At 31.3% G+C, this 22,411-nt stretch overlaps 1 protein-coding gene across 8 annotated transcripts in view; it reads right to left on the bottom strand.

Annotated features, from left to right (window-relative positions):
• LOC127732634 (uncharacterized) overlaps positions 1–18,974 on the bottom strand; it is a 33,877-nt gene extending 14,903 nt beyond the window's left edge. For 4 of the 8 annotated variants that reach the window (XM_052241713.1, XM_052241716.1, XM_052241711.1 and 1 more), the window contains exon 1: positions 18,645–18,953. The gene's annotated coding sequence lies outside the window, so the exon portion shown is untranslated. Of the gene's footprint in view, positions 1–16,249; positions 16,387–18,644 lie in introns of those variants that run through there. The other 4 variants (XM_052241717.1, XM_052241712.1, XM_052241719.1 and 1 more) reach the window with 3 other exon arrangements.
• Positions 18,975–22,411: the final 3,437 nt, after the last annotated feature.

Here is a 22,411-nt window from a genome sequence, read left to right as displayed (position 1 = left end):
TTAAGGAAGAAAGATCTGACTTGTGTCATTCGATGTATATATTTTTTTCTCAGCTGCATAATAACACTTAATGTTTGCATATACCCTGAAGGGGGTCAACAAACAATAACGATTTTTCCATACAGATAAACCACAGATATATGTATGATAGTCATCCTATCATGCTTGGTGCTCTTCTTTGTTTTTGATGTATACCGGTGATAAACTCCCGACTAATTGCATTATCTTTAATCAGCCCACTCACCTTGTAATTTCGTATCTCATTTCCAATCATTTGTAACACGGTAGTGATCAGATAAAATATTCCCCATGGCTCATGGCATATATCATATGATTTTAATGTTTTCTGTGGCTCTCATCGCATGGTATATCAAATTGATGTCTGATTGAATAATTGACCTTTTTCTTCCAATTGATATATAATTTGTGTTCATGAACTGCAGTATCTTAATGAGACCTCATGCCTATACAATAGAAACCTTATACCCCATGGGAATATAACATATACACATTTTGTAGTACATTGCTTTGTCATAAAGTTCCCTCGCCATCGTTCGACAAAGTCGTGACAGTTTATTGAAAAAAATAGTATTGCATAAACCCATTTAAACTTAACGATTTTTTCACCCACGAAAATTTCTCTATTTGTTCACATGCAATGTCTATCTAAAATTTAAGGAAATACTTATTATTTAGAAAAGTTTTAACACGATATACTAATATCAATAATGACGACTTCAGTATGTACACTAAAGAGATTTATCCTGCTGAACTGACTTTAAATAAAGCTAATACTAACAATGAACACTGCCCTTTCTTGGATCTTGATATCTTTAACGGGAAGCTTAATACCAAAATTTATGATAAAAGAGATGATTTTTCATTTCCTATTGTTAATTATCCATTTTTAGCTGGTGACGTTCCCTTGTCACCATCTTAAGGTGTTTATATATCTCAACTTGTTCGATTCGCTCGTGTATGTAACAACGTATTTGATTTTAACGAAAGAAATCTATGTATTACTGAAAAATTATTATACCAGGGTTTTCGATATCACAAACTAGTCAAAACATTTACTAAGTTTTATCATCGGTACAAGGACATCATTCGTAAATATAAATCAATATGCAGACATCTTATACGTTCAGGTATTTCACATCCAATCTTTTATGGTAATATTCTTTACAAAGTACAAAAATGTCGGCATTCACATCAAAAGCTAACCAAACCTTTAAACAGACTTATTAAGAAGGGATATAGTTACGATACTGTTGTCAAGTCATTAAAGATGGCATATTTTGGTTTTAATATTGATTCACTCATAGGGTCTTTGCATCGGAAATAAACACATTTATTCTAAAATCAGTTGTTGACATGATACGGGTTATGTTCTTCTCGTATATTTTATGATGGTATGATACTAAACCCCTAACGGGAGGGATTGTGCTTGATTTTCATATGATGAAGACATAATCTTTCAATCAGTTTAATTGAGGTCTGGAGCTGGCATGTCAGTAACTGCTAGTAGTCCTTTGTTAATTTATGTATCATTGTCATTTTGCTTAGTTTCTTTTGTTACCTATTCTGACATGGGACTCGGATTTCTTTTAAACTGAGTTTAACTGTGCGTATTACTGTGTGTTTGTGTTTTCTACATTGGCTAGAAGTATAGGGGAGGGTTGAGATCTCACAAAACATGTTTAACCCCGCCGCATTTTTACGCCTGTCCCAAGTTAGGAGCCTCTGGCCTTTGTTAGTCTGGTATGATTTTTAATTTTAGTGCATTTATATGTTTTGGAGTTTAGTATGATGTCCATTATCACTGAACTAGTACACATTTTTGTTTAGGAGCCAGCTGAAGCACGCCTCCGGTTGCGGGATTTTCTCGCTGTGTTGAAGATCTATTGGTGGCCTTCGGCTGCACATGTATTCTGCTCTTTGGTCGGGTTGTTATCTCTTTGACACATTCCCCATTTCCATTCTCAATTTTAGATGAAAAGAGTAGATTTTGAAAATGAACTTTTCTAATTTTTGAATAATAGTTATAATTCGTAATGTTTCTCTTTAATATATGATTTTTTTAATCTCTTAATTGAAGTCGATTACACGTATAATTAAACATAGTCGTACGATATTTATTATGCTGGCTGCATGAGCCCTTTTAAGTTTGAACGGTCATTAACAATTAATGAATATTTGATTACTTCGTTTACAGAAAGTTCGACCTGGATGCGGAATGAGAATAACAGGATGGAAACTGTTGATAATAAGTAAAAATTAAAGTGGGCTTCTCTTAAATCTGTCTAAAATATTGTGTAAGGAGTGCCATTATAAACACTGGTATGGGAGTATAAACGAAAAATGATAGATTTTTTTTATACATGCCAAAATGTAGTATATATGGTGGTATGTTCAAGAATATAATAAAAATGATAGGTCATCCAGCATTTTTTCAAGCTACAGGTTGTGAAAAAACGACACATTTTGTATGGATTATACAGGAAAAACCATCATTATCTGAATAGAAGGTAATCTAAATGATAAAATTGTGAAATAAAATACGAGAAGACAGCTCTAAGAAAATGATTTTCAGAATATATAAAGAAAAGATAGGGTCACCGTATGTTTTTCCCTGTCATAACATAAAATAGAAAAATTTCATGTAGGTTCCTATAGAAATTATACCTTTCAGAGTTACCTCCCCTCAATACGCTAATTAAAAAAAACTGAAATCAAGCAAAAATAATCTACGTTTGTAAAAATATTAATATTTATAAGTTAAAACATTATAAATTTGTTCATTTGAATAAATATTCACATTCGTTAATTGCATTCCAGCATCAAATTTTGCTGACTCAATTAAAAATCTGGATCTACTGTGTTCTGCTATTCTACAATCCAAGATGACGAAAGACACCCATACTACCTCAAATGGGTATTTCTGAACAAGTATAATGTTGGCTCCTTTAAGTTCACCACCTTAAACATTGCAGAAACCTATATTATTTTTTTTGGAATTTCAAATTTGTTGATAATAATTTAGTTCACACTGATATAACACCAACATCTTTCAAATCATTATATTTATGTTTATAATAAAGGTTTATACGGGTTTCCCCTGTGCCAGTAGATCTATCACTTTGTTGAGCTCTTCATAAAACTGCAAATCATGGCATTATGACGTCAAAGTTTCATCCGGCCTTTGTAACTTTAACAGACTTATCGCAATTGTGATAACGATTGACCCGAGCTTGATAAGTCTGATCCGTGCTTATTAATTCATCTTCCGGGTTCTTGGTAAACAAAGAGAATTTATTGTTTCTACCATGCAAAAACACACAAATTCAATAACTCGATTATCCAATTATCATCATACATCGGTATTCAAATTGTAAAATATCAGCTGCTGTACACAATATATAGGCTTTTTGAATTCATTCGCTGCGTTAATTCCACAAAAAGCTTCATATTGTGACCGTACAGTTGAGTGCTAAAACCCGATAATCAGTATATACTAAGATTTATTGTTCTGCAATAGTGGCCATTTTCCTTTAAAAAAAAAAGTTTTCAATCATTTCAAATTGGATTGGATTATTTCAAGTTTGCTTTGATTTATATCCTTATTGTTTCAGACGAAAACGAAAGGCGCGTGTTCAGTGAATTCCGTTAAAAGAGCACATCACAACTTTTTGGCCTGGACCATTCACTCAAAGTAAAATCGATAGTAGAATATAAGGTAACTATCAAACGTATTGTCCGTGTTATTACTGCCGTTCTAGTAAAACTTACTTTGTGAGAAGTTTACTAGAATGACTAGTAAATTAGCTACAAAGACAAGTATTATAAAAAGAAAGACTAGTAAACAAACAAATGTATACTACATCTATTTCTCCCGTCTCTTTATTTCATTAATTGGTAAATCATACCACATCTTAACCCGAATAATTCAGTCATTATATTCCGCTGATCTACGATGGCTCGCGTGGAAGAAAATCGGACTCGGTGAGGGATTGAAATATTCGAGTTAACCACATCTCCACTTTTATTTATTTAGGATTTCGCTGATACTAGATTAGTTAGTAAGTTTACTAGTTATTTTTATTGTTGACGTACTGTTGTTTTATATATCTAAGATCCATGAATTGATGTATATAATTAGGTCTTTCCACTTTTCTGTGGAAAGACCTATTGTATTTGTTCTGTTTATTGTTATTTTCTTCCGCCTAATTTTGTTCTCGCGTAAAATTTTTGTTTCGCAAGATGTCGCTTAAATATTTCTTATATACTTATAAAAAAAAAACAACAAACAAAAAAAAAAAAAAAAAAAACAAACAAAAAAACAAAAAAAATATATCTTATATACTTATCATCATCATCGTCCTGAATATGCATGAAATATTTGCCACTGGACGTTAAGCAACCAACAATCTATATACTTATCATACAGATTATGCGCTTTTTATTTTCACCCATTCTAAGCCAAACAATTTTCTTTGTAGGAGTTCTCTCCCCGAACACTGTTGTGACTGCATCTCCTCCGTAACCGTCAAAAAAAGCGACAAATTTATTTTATAAAATTGCTCGTTATATCCTTTGCATGATTTGTCCTATTTTGACTGAAGCGATATGAATATTCCATATGAGAGTTATTTCCCCTTATGCATTTGATATAAGTGATATGCATTTCTTTCTTGTAAACCATAAGTGATAGAGACCTAGGATCTTTTGATTTGAGGTCCTTGATCCAAAAAAATAAGAAAATTAGGTCATGCTATATACATATTATTAAAATTTTTTGATCTGTTTTACATTAACTATACATAATAGAGACTTAAACTTTCTAATTAGAGTACATCACTGTATGTGCAAAGTATATTGGAATGATGTATTGAATTAATTAGTTCAACGTGAGAACGATTTGTTTTTGAAGTAATATTTATTAAGTGGATGATAACAAAAACAACGTGTAAATGATAATTTATGCAATATTTGAGATAAATAATTTAATGATTGTAAACATTATTTCACACTGAGTTTTACTAGAAGTGTATTATTATACTTAAAAAGATGAATGACTTTGAAATTAGATTTACAACACGCACTTCAATTTTCAATGCCGCTTTGTAATTGGACATTTAGTGCATGGTATTTTTTATTTATCAGAAAATTTGGGACAGGGACCCAGCACATTTATTAGCAGAAAACCGGAGGACTAGAAAGATCTGAACTAGATGTGATGAAACCTAAAAAAAAATGCTGCTTATACTGACTGGCTATTATTTTTAGGTCCTATGTGTTCATATAGCTTTTCAACTATTTCGGTTCTAATACATCCTTGGCTTTCAAAATTCGGCTTTTAGTATTCCTCGTGAAGGTATATCCAGAAAAGCGCTGCTTCCATAGATAGCCAATTGAAGGCGAAATACACGAATTTGCTCAAAATACATGTAAAATAAGGAGATGTGATATGATTGCCAAGGACATACACGAACACACATACAGGTCACGGCACGGTCGTAAACACTGAGCAAAATCCATACCGTATAGTAATGTGTAAATATTGCATTTGGTAGTGAAATAAATCTATCAATTCTAAAGCACTCCATCCGTTTTTAAAGGCATACTGTAAAACATGGTACGGTACGATGGTATGGTATGTGTTATGGTATGGTGGTATGGTACGAATACCACCATACCATGGTATGCATGAATGGTACCATGGTATGGTATGATGGTATGGTACAAATTACTATACCATGGTATAATTTGATGGTATGAAGCATGGTATGGTTTTTTGAAGTAGGAAATTTTGAAAAGTTAATTAACTTAATTTGAAACATGTTTTTTTTTTAATTTGGTGACATTATGTATCTGGTTTATTTTTGAAAAGGAAATATTACTAAAAAAACAAAGTGGATGTAGACAAAACAGATCACTTACATAAAGTTGTGAACAGAAAACAAGAGAAAACTCAATTTATACATCTCAGATATTAACCATACAGTTAAGATTATTAAGATAAATATTATGTCCTGGTCTGACACATTGAAAATTTCTGTCAATTATTCTTTGAAATTTTGGTAAGTACTCATACATTATGATTATAATCTAGATAATGTAGTTAAAAAGTTTTATTGCTCAACCTTCTGTTAATGACCAACTTTTATATTGTTTTGAAAATGACACTTTCAACAGTTGCATATTCTGTCTACATGTATGCCCAATAAATCACATTTAAAAAATGTGAATAAAAAGTGAATGCATCTCTGCATCAATTGGAAAACACCATACTTTCATATTAAACTGTCACTCATATAATACTATGTTTACTTAGTTGATAGATACCACATGTTTTTATATGTGAAAATTGTTGCATGAAGGAATAGTTAATACACAATATCAATCAAGGAATGTGTCTTCTTTTATCATGTGCTATTTTATTTTTTAAACACTTTATTTCAATTTTTTTAATTAATTGCAAAACTGGAATATTTTGTATACTATATGTAATAATAATTAAATGTTTGAATAATAGCCAACGATAAATCTTAAGAGGCGATGGATCATATAAATATGATACAGTACACTACAAAATATAATATATAATAAGCAAGTCCAAAGGGTACAACATCACCAAAAAAATAATAAAATCATGAACAAATATTAAATAAATAAACTTATTTTGACATGTGGTAGTCGAACTGAAATAATAATCTTGAATGTTATACAAATTACCACGAATAAATACGCTGGTAAATTTTTTCAAATTGATGTTTGGGAGGAGGGAAAAATTCCTTAAAACTGTGAGAGTCCTGTACTGAAGCCTGAGTTACAGAAAACAAGTGATGGTAGGAACTTATTTTATGTTTTTTCATTAATGCCCTCTGGGGAAACTGTCCTTAACTTTCTTATCCAAAAGCTTTCCCGAGCAAGTCTGTCGGCCCTTGACCAACCCTTGTTGTGGTCCATATGTAATAAATTGGTGTAATAATAATTAGATATCAAATTATATCTTGAAACTCAGGATAAACAACAACAAAGAATATTGTCAAAAAAAAAAATCAAACACAAAAAATAAAAGGGTGACCATTACACATGTGTCTGTGAATTTTCTACGACTCTTAAAGTTTAACATTTTTTTGTTTTAGTAATCTGTTTGATAAGTAATAATATCTGTCATCTTATCAGCATGGTAAGCTCTGCTTAAACATTTTATGATTGAGAGAAGATATGTAATTTCCACTCTAAATGTGGTTTCTTGGGCAAAGATGTAGGACTGTAGAAATGATTGTTTGCAAATATACTATAGCGGAGGTATACTGTTTTATAAAAACGAAATTCATTTTTGTCTTGCCGTGTAACTTTGGTCATTTTGATCCTAATATTGTAGTGGCTAGAGCATTCTCTGTTACTACATGTCGAGGCTATATTGCATTCAACTTGTCTGTATGTCAGTCTATTCGTCCATGTTTCCCCCAAACGTTTCTCATATGCTTCTAAACTGAATAACTTATATTTGGTGAGCAACTTGTCAATCTATTAAAGTGTTCATGCTAATAGGCAAACTGAAAAGGAAAGAAACCAATAATTTTGGTCATTGTGAAAAATTTGTAGACCCTGTCCTGTGATCATTATTGCTATTAAAAGTTTCACTTTATCTATATATATTATAGTTTTGAAGATAATGAGCAAAAATGTCAAAAATTGATAAAACTCATCATTAAAGGGCTTTAACTCCTATAACTTAGCACATAAAATATTCCAGCTTTAGTACAAAACAGGGTCAACATTCATATCTCTTTATCTATGCTTGTCCTGAATATGCATTTAACTTGCCACTGAACGTTAAACAACCATCCATACACCCATTTATTTTAGCCATGTCAGCTATGTTGGTTGACTGGCAGGATCAAAGGTTACATTTCAAAAAAACAAAATAAACCAATGTAATTGTGGCCAAATTGGTTCCAATCATTGGCCTAGTAGTTTCAGAGAAGTTTAAGTTAACGGACTGCAAAGTACGACTTACAACGGTAGCCAAATGATTAGAAAAGCTCACTTAACCCTTTGGGTCTGTTGAACTGAAAAAACAGACAACCAATGATATGTCCAATGCATGAAATAATTGTGAAGCCAGAAGTGCATAACTAAAGTTTTTATAATTTTAGTCATTTTCTTTTGTATGTCAGAGGCAGATCCAGAATTTCAGTTATGAGAGAAGCGCTACATGCTTCATTTATTGGTTCTATTGATTTTGATAATTGTGTAATGAGATGGTAACCTACAAGAACTTACAATCAAAATTTCAGACAATATTGAGAAGAGATGTTTTTATACGACCGCAAAACTGTTTCCGTTCGTATTATGTTATGGCGATGTCTTTGTCTGCGTCTGAAGACATTTTGGTTCGCAGACAATAACTTTAGTATAAGTGTATATACTTTTTTTTTGGATCATTATGAAATTTTAGCACAAGATTCCATACCACTAAAGGATGGTTGGGATTATTTTTGGGGGTATTGTCCTAGCCGTTTTTGTAATTAGGGGCAAAAAAGGTCAGTTTTACTGGTTCGTAGAAAATAAATTGGTTCACAGACAATAACTTGAGTATAAGTGTATGGATCTCTATTAAATTTTAGCACAAGGTTCCATACCACAATAGGAAGGTTGGGATTTATTTTGGGGGTTAATGTCGTAGCTGTTTAGTAATAAGGGGCCAAAAAGGGCCCAAAACAATTATTTTTCATGTTTCAGGACAATAATTTGTGTATAAGAGTATAGATTTCTATGAAATTATACTACAAGGTTACATACTTCAAAGGGAAAGTTCGTATTGATTTTTGGGGGTCATGGCCCAAACCGTTTAATAATTAGGGGTCGAAAAGGGGCCAAAAACAACTATTTTTATGGTTTGCAGGCAATAACTTGAGTATAAGTGTATGGATCTCTATTAAATTTTAGCACAAGGTTCCATACCACAATAGGAAGGTTGGGGGTTATTATTGTAAAGGGGCATACAAGGGACCAACAAAAACAATTATTTTTCTGGTTCACAGACAATATGAGAAACGTTTGCGGGGAAACATGGACAAATAGACTGACATACAGACAATTTGAATGCAATATAGCCCTGACATGTAGTAATAGAGAATGCTCTAGCCACAACAATATTAGGATCACTGTGACTAATGTTACATGGCAAGACAAAAATGAATTTCGTTTTTATAAAACAGCATAACTCCGCTATAGTATATTTGATGTTATAGTTCCATAAGCAAACAATCATTTCTACAGTCCTACATCTTTGCTCAAGAAACCACATTTAGAATGGAAAATACATATCTTCTCTTAATTATAAAATGTTTAAGAAGAGCTTACCATGCTGATAAGATGACAGATATTATTGCTTATCAAACAGATTACTAAAACTAAAAAAATGTTAAACTTTAAGAGTCGTAGAAAATTCACAGACTTATGTGTAATGGACATCCTTTTATTTTTTGTGTTTGATTTTTTTTGGACGATATTCTTTGTTGTTGTTTATCCTGAGTTTCAATATATAATTGGATATCTATAACTATTGTTACATATAGTATAGAAAATATTCCAGTTTTGCGATTAATTAAAAAAAAAATGAAATAAAGTGTTAAAAAAAATTAGCACATAATAAAAGAAGACACATTCCTTGATTGATATTGTGTATTAACTATTCCTTCATGCAACAATTTTCACATATAAAAACATGTGGTATCTATCAACTTACATAGTATTATATGAGTGACAGTTTAATAAGAAAGTATGGTGTTTTCTAATTGATGCAGAGATGCATTCACTTTTTATTCACATTTTTTTTAAATGTGATTTATTGGGCATACATGTAGACAGAATATGCAACTGTTGAAAGACTTAGTGTCATATTTCAAAACAAAATAAAAGTTGGTCATTGATAGAAGGCTAAGCAATAAAACTTTAACTACATTATCTAGATTATAATCATAAGATATGCAGCACTTACCAAAATTTCAAAGAATAATTGTCAGAAATTTTCAATGTGTCAGACCGGGACATAATACTTAACTTTATGGTTATATGAGATGTTTAAATTGAGTTTTCTCTTGTTTTCTGTTCACAGCTCTATGTAAGAGCTCTGTTTGTCTACATCCGCTTTCTTTTTTTAGTAATATTTTCTTTTCAAAAAAAAAATCAGATACATAATGTCTGCAAATTAAAAAAAATCATGTTTCAAATTATCTTAATTAACTTTTCAAAACTTCCTACTTCAAAAAACCATACCATGCTTCATACCATCAAATTATACCATGGTATAGTAATTTGTACCATACCATCATACCATACCATGGTACCATTCATGCATACCATGGTATGGTGATATTCGTACCATACCACCATACCACAACACATACCATACCATCATACCATACCATGTTTTACAGTATGCCGTTTTTAAAGCCTATATGTATACGATCTGTTGTATATTGCTTATCTTTCTGTCGTTCTTCAGGAGTAATTTTCATATAACTACTTGAAACCACTTTACTTTTACTACATTGAAATATAACTATACCATGCATTATTCCTATTAATAATTATAGTAAAGTGGTGGTATTATTTATTTAACATTTGCCTTGCACCTTGTAACTAATGCAGCTTTCACATCTGTCATAGTACATTCAATAACTTTCTCTTTATTGAAGAGTCTTTCTTGGTTATTTATGTAAGAAGAGCAAATGAAATTTTGTGATAACTTCGCCTATTGATCAAAGATGTGCTGTTCTCATTGGTTCATGGTTTCATTTTGTAAATATTGCCGTGTACACAACAACCCCTATCCCCCGCTCTTAATCACCTTCAAGTGCACTTTGTCAATGCGATGTCTTGTGAGAGTTATTGTATCTATAAACTTAATGGGTGTCGATTCGGAAATTGATTTTTGATATAACAATATTTGCACAATTTATGAAGTCAATATAAGTCTGTCTGTACGAAATAGTAGAATCATTCTATCTAATTGGAATGAATTCCCGAGTCCTATTTTGTCATTTGCAACAGTTTACACCAGCAATTATAGTGATAAATATAAATATGTATACATACACTGAAGCTTCAAATAAATTACATCAAATATTTTGAAGAACATAACATGCATTGATGTTTTTGCTCTTTGGGGTAGAAAGGAGGGGGGGGGGGGGGGGGGGGTATTATTTTTTTTATTTGTTGTTCAATTTTATTCAATAGTCTCGCTCGTACTAAAAATTTTAATTAACCAAACGCCGCTATATATGCATTTATCTAGGAAATGAGACTATAAAAGAATTACAACCTATCAATGCATAATGCATGCTTACAAGTGTTTGAATAACAATGGCGTTGTGCTGTAGAATGTTTATGTCTAATACGCAAACACCAAACGAACAAATAGTATATCAGTTACACCTAAAAGAGTCCAGGAACCATACGTAAAACAAATTAGGGTCCAGGAACCATACGCAAAACAAATGCAGGGTTTATTAGTATATGCAAAGCAACCCGTCTGATCTTGGAACAGAACATTACTTTAATCGGCAATAAAAGTGCTAAAAAAACTGCATGTAGCATAACAATATACAAGTCATTTACATCATTTGACACCCCATTTTGAAAATAATTTGGTACGGTTACTCTCCTAGTTATGATGCTGATAAAATATTGGGGTTCAATCTAGCTGACTGACTTGACAGAGACAAATTAAGTGTCCCATTATTTCACTCCTTTTCATTGTACCGGATATATGACCAACTAAGACGTTATTATATAGAGACTTTTATACTTGTTGTTTATTGATCATTCCTTCTAGTCTTTTAACATTAGTTCGTTAATTTACAATTTAAAGCAAAACTAACACTTTTCTTTCAGTTATCTCTGAATTTAAAGTGTGTACGGATTTATTCTTGCCATTGTATAAGATCGTACGAAATCTATTCTCTAGTACAGCCATCGATAACGGAGTGTAGGAAGGCATGATATAGGGTTTTTTGAGCTTGTTTCCCGCAGCTGCAATTGAGCATTATTTGATACAGTATATATATATATATATATCGAGTCTAAATTGAAAAAAAAACGTTTTATATATATATATAATTCGTCTAAACAACAGCCCAACAATGTTAGATCAGTAAATTTGCTACTGAGATATCGTGGCACCAAATCGCCTTGCACTATGCCCGATATATATATATATATATATATAGTGTTTATATATTTGAAGAACGCAAATTTGAAGATCTAACATTTGTTGAGCTAAATTTGAGACGAGTTATATATTGTTTATATATATATTGATTGTACTTGTGTGTGCTTTTTTGTAAGGTTTTATACCGGGGACAATTCTTTCTATAATGTTTTATTGTACGTTATTGTATGTTATTGTATGTGCCTTTTGTTATTCCATTGAAAGTCGCTAGTTCTCACGTCAGAATATTAAAGATACAAATTCAAAATTGTGATGAGCTTCCTGTCGAAGTATATTTCAATTGTATTTCAATTGCATCGTAAATACTTATATTACAAATGTATATAAACATTTCAACCACTTCGTCAAGTGGTTGTTTTTCAACACGTGTAAGTATAGAACTAAAGATATTTTTTACATCGTTTAACAGTATATTGATTGTTATTGTGTAAGTATAAGCACAAAAGACAAATTTATATATATAGTTCAATTTCTAATCGCTATCTTTATAGTTATATGTCGTTTGTCTATTTCAGGTTTTGAGTGATTAAAAATAAATGTTTTTTTCATAATTTCATAATTGTAAGCAATACAATGTCAGTTGTTTCAGAGGAACGAAACATTTCGCATTCAAAGTGTCATTCGTGACTTCATAGACCACATGCCACCGTCATCATGCATATAGTTAGGACAAAAAAAAAGTTACTAAATCATTCAAATTTTTACCAACATCTTTTTTTTAATTACTCCAGGGTGTTCCCGATGTATTATTGTTCATGACTGCTCCTACTTGCGTTTATACATGAAGTGTGTATACTTTGCTCTTTGGTCTTTAAAGTGTTAAGAGCACGTGGTCGTAGTAGTCTAGGCATTGATGCAGATGTTCAACTTGTTGCTCGAAATAAGGTTTTCATTATTGCTGTTATTATATTTTTTCATGTACATTTTGCAGGTAGCGATCTTAATTATTTTTTATATCTTTATTTAAAATGTTTTAAAAAGTAACTTGTGAAATCATATTTTTCACATGCTATTTCACAAGGACAAGTCCGTAGGAAGACATGTCACCCTATCCAGACAAATTCTTCTGACCATTCTTTCTTTTACTCCTACACACCCAATGGTTGGCGGAGGAACAGTAAATACTAATTTCCAAGTCGTTGGATTGACCTGGCAGGGATTGATCCCACGTCCGCTCGCATTGGAGGCGAATATCTACACGATGAAAATGTCTTTACTAAAGTACTTTAAATTTAAAAAAAAATTAAAATGGAACAAATAGATAGAACGGCAGAAGAATCTTCTTCTGGAATCAATTAATGTAACAAACAATCAGTTTTTTTGTTTGGTATACAACTGCACCGATTTTAATGTTTTGACATTTAATCTTAATTGTCAGGTACAACACTACATCAACAAAGTCTTAAGTTTTAATTTTTTTCTATAGGAAGTTCATACTTATTGTCATTTGTTAGCGTGACAATGTTTCATTTCTAAATAGCATGTAATCTTTCTAAATTGCTTCTCCATTTATTGTTGTAACCTATATACACAAATATTCCGGGCGTTTTTTTTAAGAAGAGGTTATGGTGCATACGATTTGCAAGCATGCACCTTTACATTTTTGATAAGTTAACCTTGTCTTGACATTAAATGAATGGAATTTTGATTGTAGGATCAATGTTACTGATCTAAAGGAGCCGATGACATTGAATATGCTTTAGCAATTTCAAGATTGTATATCAAATCGGAAAGTTTATGTCCAAAATCTTAGTTTTATGTAATAAACATGCGTTTTCACACAAGAAACTTAATATTATGTAGAATACAGAGTACACGTTTTACGTCTTATAGCTTTGTAGCTTAGTAGGTTATGACAAAATGAACTGTACTATCTCGAAGTTCAAGTTTACATCCAAAATCAGAGAGAAAAAGAACTCACAGAAGACAGAACACCAATCTTGAGCAAAGCTTGAATGAAACTTCAAAGAAAGAACTATAAATTGAAAGTAACGGTCAAAGTTTAAATGTTGTATCATGAAATATAGAAAAGATTTTTGTCCATTTATTATTATTTAGGTTGCAATTTCTTTGAAACCCCTTATCATCTGCAAATGATATGCCTACCATACACCAATGATACATTGCTAAATATACTAAAAGTGCACAGTGACCAGTATTGTTTATGTTCCATTTCATCAACGAACGAGAACCATACTGTATATTGATACAAGATTGATGAAGTGGATGCTAAAAATTGAAAGATATGTAACCTTTAATTCATTTAGCCCGTAATCATTTTCTTTAATGCAAGCAATTAGTGTAAGAAACACATTTTTCTACAGTTTTCCGTCGTTATCAGCATATTTTGAAGTAAATCATGTTGTAACCGTATCAATAATATTTTGTAGTTATTTCAAAGGATGGTTAGCAAATTGTTAGAGCCTCGTTAAATAAGGTTCCAAATAGAAGAATAATTAGATAGCGGTGAAACAAGCTCATTTTTCCTCTTAGGTGTAAACTACTGCAAATTAGAATTAATGAATACTTAGGCGCACGCGACTGGACAGAATGAAGGAAGGATATAGAAAAGGCAAGACAGGTTAAAAAAATAATATCCAAGTCAGTCTTCAATAAGCACGTTTATGATATTTAGGATTAAAGATAAAACATATGGTTAAATGAAAATAAAAACTTCTAATCTATTTTACTTTTCTATATATTATCAAAAGATTTTTCTAATTATCTGAACTTTCATTTTATCTTTTTTCGTGCACTGAGATGTCGGAAATTAACATTGATGATACACGATCTTGAAAGCAGAGTGGATATTAATGTTAATGAAATAAACATGTTATTATTTATTAATTACGTGCGTGATATTAAAAACGGGATCATTGTCACTTTTGATAAATCTTTCAGAAGTATAATGTATGATTTTCTGTAGATTTTTATATTTTGGGGAACTTAACCCCTATGCGATTCCACTTGACCCTATCGTTTTTTTACACAGATTGTTCCTTCCTGCACACATATATAATCTGTACATTTTAATGTTGAAATAGAGATGTGTTCGTTACAAAAAAATCTTTTATGGTGGAAAGTATGCTTCTGAATTATGTTGGGCTTCAACTAATGCATTTATTCATCTCATGGAATGTTTTAGTAATAAAACTTTTAATTATTGAATAACACTGTTTTGTCTAATTTATTGTTTTAGGTAATCATTATTACTAATGTTAAAATAGTCTCTGCTGAAATCCGTTTTTACACTATCTTAAAGAAATAGGAATTCTTTTTTTAAATTGCCACGTTGGTTGTGAAAATAAAACATGTCCTATACTTAAGTTTATACGGGTAAACCGAATTCAGTAATTAGTAAAATCTTGCTGTTTGAAGATTACACGAGAAAAGAAAGATTACCTCACTTGAAAAGACTATGATCTTAAAGTGTAAAAAATCCAAAGTTTCTAAGAAAAAAACACAATGAAATAGTGAGAAGGTGTTGACCGTGGAGGACCTAGCACACCTATGATATTTTTAATCCGTTACACTTATATTCAAGCGACAGCTGGGTTTTGGGGAAGTACAATTTAACAATGAAATCAAATCGTCAATTATTTTCGTACTGCTATGTATATATCCTCTCAAAATCAACCATTTATTTTATTGTCCCCATTACATATAACTGATTGCTCTTGAACAATTTCGAAAAAAAGGAATGTCAATATTAGGTTTGATTTCATGTAATTTGTTTTTCAGATTTTACTCTAAACTTTTAGGAGCTTGAATGTATAGACATGAAGTTCGAATACTCATTATTTGATTGATTTCGCTACTGTCTTTAAATTACATCTAAGCTCCTAATTCCAACTCTCAATTTCTTATCTTTAAATATTTACGAAGCAGTTGGAGGTATAAGCATATGGCTTAAGCAAATTCTACTGGAATAAACTATACATGTAGAATCGAATTAAATTTACAACATAATATTTTCTCAACTTCATATATATAGCTTACCATATGTAAGGGCGATGTACATCGACGCGGATCCTTAACTATACAAGTTCTCAGTATAGTACAGTACTTATAAATCATGAAAGCCGGAAATTCGTAGTTTTAGGTTTGGATCTGAATAAGTGCCATGTGGGATACTTAAACTCTCAATTTTTCGTCACGAATTGCTTAATACGTGATAAATTGAACCTATGCTTTATAAAGAAAACTTATTTAAGCATGAGTTTAACATTTGACATAACAGTAAAAGATATAAAAAAAAATACAAATGCTTTTTGTGAATTTGCCTTATTAAATAATAATGAACAAAGCATCCATTCAGAAAAAGAAAAGGAGAGTTCATATCTTCATTTGATGATCTTACTTAACCTGTTGACAAACAAAACACTCATGTTGTGTGCTTGAATCGAAAGTAATATTCTCAGGTGATTAAAGACCCAGTTTGACTTGGATCGGATCGTTTATGGCAAATCAATGACGAAAATATAGAATTTTGTCAATTAGGATTCTCTTAGTATCCTCCAAGTTTACATAGCGAACTTCCATCAATCTTATATAAGCTTATGTCACAAAGCAACTTCAGTCATATCTTAGGATGACAACTCTTAACCTAATCGGAAGTCTCTTAGGTCCACAAAATAATTCTAGCCGCGCTTGTATGAAATAATTTGTCTGACTTCGTGGTTTATGACAGACTAAGACAACCTGGGGGTAACAAAAATTAATTTTCACACCATAAGTATGTCTTTTTTTTTTTGTACAAAGAAGACTGCAGAAAAAGAAAAAAAAATGATTGATTCAGTGATTGTTGGCTGTAAAATTTCATTTTTTAGGGAAAAAAACCTAACCTAGTAGTGTTTTCCAGGTCCAATAAACAATATTTAGGACTAAATTTACAACAATTCTTGTGTTTCACTTTCATGAAAAATGTACACAGATGATGATGGATATGTTGTCGTTACCACAATCCACTTTTCCTCGAATGTGACCTACCAAATTAGACTTATCACCGGTGTTGTACTTAAATGAGCAACATGACGGGTGCCCCATGCGCAGCAGTCTCTGCTTACCCTTTCGGAGGAAATGAGATCACTCCAAGTTTTATGTGGGGTTCATATTGCTCAGTCTTTAATTTTGGTCGTTTTTCTTTTTTTTTTGCCATGGCATTGTCAGTTTGTTTTCTACTTATGAGACTGAATATCCCTTTGGTTTGTTTCGCCTCTTTTTTGTCTCATCTATCTTTTTTAACAGAGAGCATCTACTTAACTTATGTCTGGCTATACCACTGGCCTTATGTATTCTAAATATTTTAAGGTCATAATTGCCGTTCCGACCTAAAGTTTTTAGAAATCAACTCTCTTAACTTCTAAGTTGTTTTACTAAGTTGTAGTATACGCGTATTGAAGCATTTTTTTTTGTTCGGAGATTATGCCAAAGTGTGGATATTTGGCTTATTAATATGAATAAATCCGACGTTATAATAAATAATAATGGTTGTTTTAAATGCATTTTATATATAAGCTTTATAATTATTCTTTTAATCTCCGCTGCCAAAAGGATTCAAACTTCAAAAGTAAAAAATGTATCAATTTATAACGGATTATATAAAAAGATGTTATAATATTTCAAAATTATTTATGGAAACAGACACTGTTTAGTTAATCTTCAATTTCAAATAACAAAATATTTTCTGTTATAGTTCTAAGTTTTCTTTGGCAAACTGTCCTTTATGGGAAAACATATGTACTTTTTTCAATTTCCTGCCTGCCAAAATAGTTTATTCTACTGAGGCTGCATAACCAAACAATTCCTTATCTTTGAACAGGTCCTTCAAACTTTAAAAGCTTTAGCGATAAATTTCCTCATTTGACCAGAACTAATTATTTATCATTTATACGTCTGGTTGATCAGTTTAATCTACTTTTAATATAAAACACTTATTTTAATATGATTTAATTTGCAAATGGCACGTTCTGGTACGACCATAACATGCCCTTGGCGGCTTAAACTACATGTCGTTTTGCTTGACAGAAGGAAGTAATCATCTTTTTTTTCAAGAAAACTTAATGAAATTTAAAATTATTTGAAGAGTTTGAAGATATCGGAAACATCAATGTATCATAAAATATAAATTCTTGACGTTTTCCTCCTAAAAGAAGACATAATATGCAATTTATGTAAGTAAACTGTACCAGCATTGCCTGAGAAGGGTTATCAGTTATTCCCATTTTGTGACACAATATAAAAAGAATACTTGTTGTAAGCATCTAAGCATGCATGTTTTTATTTAGCTTTTTGGTTCTAAATGGAATACTTTTTTTATATAAATTTACTCCATATGTGTAATTCCTGTTACTAAAATCACTAAAATTAATTTGGTTATTAAAATTCTGCTTACCTTACATGTCCGAAATTTAATTTTTGTATTCCAATACACCAATAATATATGTACACTAATTAAATTAAACAATAAAGAAAATGTCAACTTTGAATATGAGCCATCCACTTCAAACGTGAACCGTATATATTATACTTTTGTCAATTTAACTGATGGGTGGGCGCCGTATATAGCCTTCCCTTTTCCTAATTTCTATACAGTATATAATTAACAGTTGCATTTATCACAACGTTTAACATAATGTCGATTTTACGATATTCCTTCCTGTACATTAATCGCTACGGGTTATTACAGACTGGGGTGTCGTGAAATTAGGCGTTAATATGTTAGATTGGTATGGCTAACGGCAAATATAACTGTATCTTGATTTTTTCCTGATTGTAGATATTTTTACTGAAATGAGATCTAACTGGCGAACATTGTCAATATATTTTCAGGTGAAATGTTATAATTTTGATTGTTTCGTTTGATAATAAATAACATATGTGAGGTATGGATTTTATCGTGTTCTGTGTTTTAAAATAGTTTACGTGTAGATATCATACCATATCATTTCAAACAACTTTTGACATTTCTCTGTCGCGGGTTGTAATAACTGTAACTGCTCAAATTGACTTGAGCAGAATAAATTTTGTAAAATGGCAACGAAAACAAATCTTTTCTGACCTATTGACATATCCGGATGCAGATATTTACATATATTTAGATATGATATTTCACTATATAAAACTTTTTTCACTACCATGCAAGCGAAGTGATTACGTTTTCAAAACTGTTTTGCCGAAAACAAGTCTTAACATAAGACTCTTATCCACTACATTGAAATTTGTGCAGTTTCTTTCTAGACATTTCACAAAATCGTGTCTTCCTGCGAAATACTAAGGATTTGCTACCCCAGGAATATATTACCTTGGCTGTATTTTGGCAAAACCTGTCGGAACTTTGGGTCTCAATTATCTTCAACTTCAAACTTTATTTGGCCTTTTTAACTTTTTTGATTCGAGCGTCACTGATTAGTCTTTTGTAGACGAAACGCTCGTCTGGCGTACACAGTTAGAATCCTAGTATCTATGATGAGTTTATTTATTAAGAGTGTATAGGCAGGCATGATTTCATAGCAGCAGGCTAAGTCCTTTGAGCTTGTTTTAACTAACTTATACTGCAAACTTTCTTTGATTATATTGGGGTTTTTTTTTGCACATGTGTTGTTTGCTAGCTATTATATAGTTAAGTGATTTGCCTGTACTGATTTCTATTGTATTTTCTGGTATGTACCTCTTGTTAATTCATTGACCCAGATTAAAAGCAGAGAGGATTGAGATCTAACAATCGATCATTCCCAGTCACGTATTGATGTAATTGGCTCAAGTCAGGAACAACATCAGTGGTTGTCTTTACCATTCAGTCGTTATGTTTTTGATTTTAGTTTTGTTTTTGGTTTTATATTTTTAATTGAAATGCTCGCTGTTGATGGCAATTATTTGGTGGTTTCTGTAAAACTTTTTCATAGTTTCTGGACTCCTGCTTTAGAGCTTGGATATATCGGGAAATAGTGAACTAATTTTACTTCAGTGTCCCAGGTTATATTGTGTTGTCAAAATGCTGTCTTACCGTCGTATAATAAAAAAAGACCTATGATTATAGGGCTCTCCTCCTCATCGGGCTAAATTTTGTAAAGCAGTATTAGGACTGAATAAGACAGCCACTAACATAGGTGCTAGATCAGAATTAGGTAGATTTACTTTGGACTCTTATATAAAAACTCAAACACTCATGTATTTTTATAGAATAAACTCTAATGATATTAATCCTCTGGTGAAAGAATCGCTACAAACAAATATAAATTTACATTCCTCAGGAATTTATTCTTGGTACTCATTTGCAGATAAAAATTTTAAAGATATGAAAATAAACCCAGAAATCACTCTGATATTAATGTACATTTTAAACAATCAAAAAAGTGTTAAAATGTAATATTTAAAAGTGTGTTCAGAGGAATATGAAAAAAACACTTTCAAAATTGGATTCATCATCCAAACTTTGTCTTTATGGGAGATTAAAAACTAATTGTCAGTCTGAGGAATATTTAAATTGCAATATTTTTATTCATAGGCAGTTACTCTCAAAATTTAGACTTAGTGATCATTCCCTAGGCATTGAATTGGGGAGATACAGAAACATTCCAAGAGCACAAAGATTATTTTAAAAAATGTGGAGTCCTAGATGACGAATTTCATTTCTTTTTGTAGTGTGACATTAACATAGCATTGCGTTCAAATGTTTTTGCTTACCTAAAAGACTATGTACATGTACCATTATTTCAACATATTGATGCATTTAATAAATTAAAACACATTCTAAACCCCACACCTGAACTTGTTTGTCATATTGGAGTCTTCATTAAGCAGTCTTTAGAACTGAGGGGGTCAGACCCATGTCAGATAAGCTTATGATTGTGTTTTTTACATAAATTTGTTAATTGAACTCTTTCTTAAAATATGTTCTATTGTATTGTATTGCATTGTGTTGTATTTAATTGTATCATAATTTGTTTGTGTTGCTTGACCCTTATGGTTGTAATTTTGCAATAAAGATTATAGATATAATAAAAAATCAATGAAAGACTTGTCTTTTTTTAAATACTCACAATTTGATAACACCAGGTCACTTAAATTGATAAGCCTCCTTAATATCATGTTTGTATTTTGCAGTCAGTTCTTCAGAACGCTGTCCCGATTCAATTTAAAAATTAAAGCAACCGATGTATATTAAAAGTTATGAATGTTAGATTGACAAAATATTGACAATTTCAGAGGATATCATATTTAGATGAACTTTATTTGCATCAATGTTGCCCCTAACGGATATAATGGTGTACATAAGGAAGAGCGATCGGACTTTCACAATTCACCCGATGAAGAAGAGGAGCCCTTAAATGAAAATAACAAATAAGGAATTATGTGCATTCGTAAGGAAGGCTAAAATAAAAAAAAAATAATACCAGTGATACATAAATACTTGATGAGCTATATGACCTTCAAATAACCCACATAACCATATAAGGTCAAGTTTGCCTGAGAGAGCTGGAACCTTCGTTTCTAATAATTTTATAAAGGCAACTTTTAGAAATGTTTGTAATAAATCATGCCAGTCTCGAACCACTGACTATACTAGGCTGATGAAACACTAATTGTTTACCTTAAAGAAAGTACCCTTTTTTTCTCGCGGTAGGAATACGTTTTTGTTCTGTCTTCCCGTCTGACACTTCAATTGATATATTTCTAAAAAAACAAAATTGAACTTACCATCGGGAACACCGATAAGAACCTTGTTTTCACTTAAAAACCCGTTTCAGGATCTCAACATGGATAATTTTAGTTTGTACCGGTTGAATTACAAAATATCTTACACAATTTTAAAATTTTGTTTATGTATAAACACATTTTATGAATCTACATAATTAAGAAATGAAGTGTTGACAATTCACTTGGTACGTATCATGATTAAACTTAAACGGCACCTACTTAAGATGGAGTTTTGGATAATCATAGGTCAATTTTTATTATCGTTTGAAATTTCAACTCAGTGTAGTGAAGGAAGATTAAGATGTTCTTTTTAGTTGAAATTTCAAACGATAATAAAAATTGCAAAAATCAGCAAACAAAACCAGGGTAAAGAGTAACGGTGATTCGATTCTAAATAAATTTCAAGTTTTCTCCATATGAAATGATATTAACACATTTAACTTCTCCACTCTGTTAATAATT

This window comes from Mytilus californianus, unplaced genomic scaffold (assembly GCF_021869535.1).
Source record: "Mytilus californianus isolate M0D057914Y unplaced genomic scaffold, xbMytCali1.0.p SCAF_26, whole genome shotgun sequence".
NCBI classification, from domain to species: Eukaryota; Metazoa; Mollusca; class Bivalvia; order Mytilida; family Mytilidae; genus Mytilus; species Mytilus californianus.
Note: the sequence above shows the minus strand (reverse complement) of the source record. Positions and strands in the feature narration are given on the sequence as shown.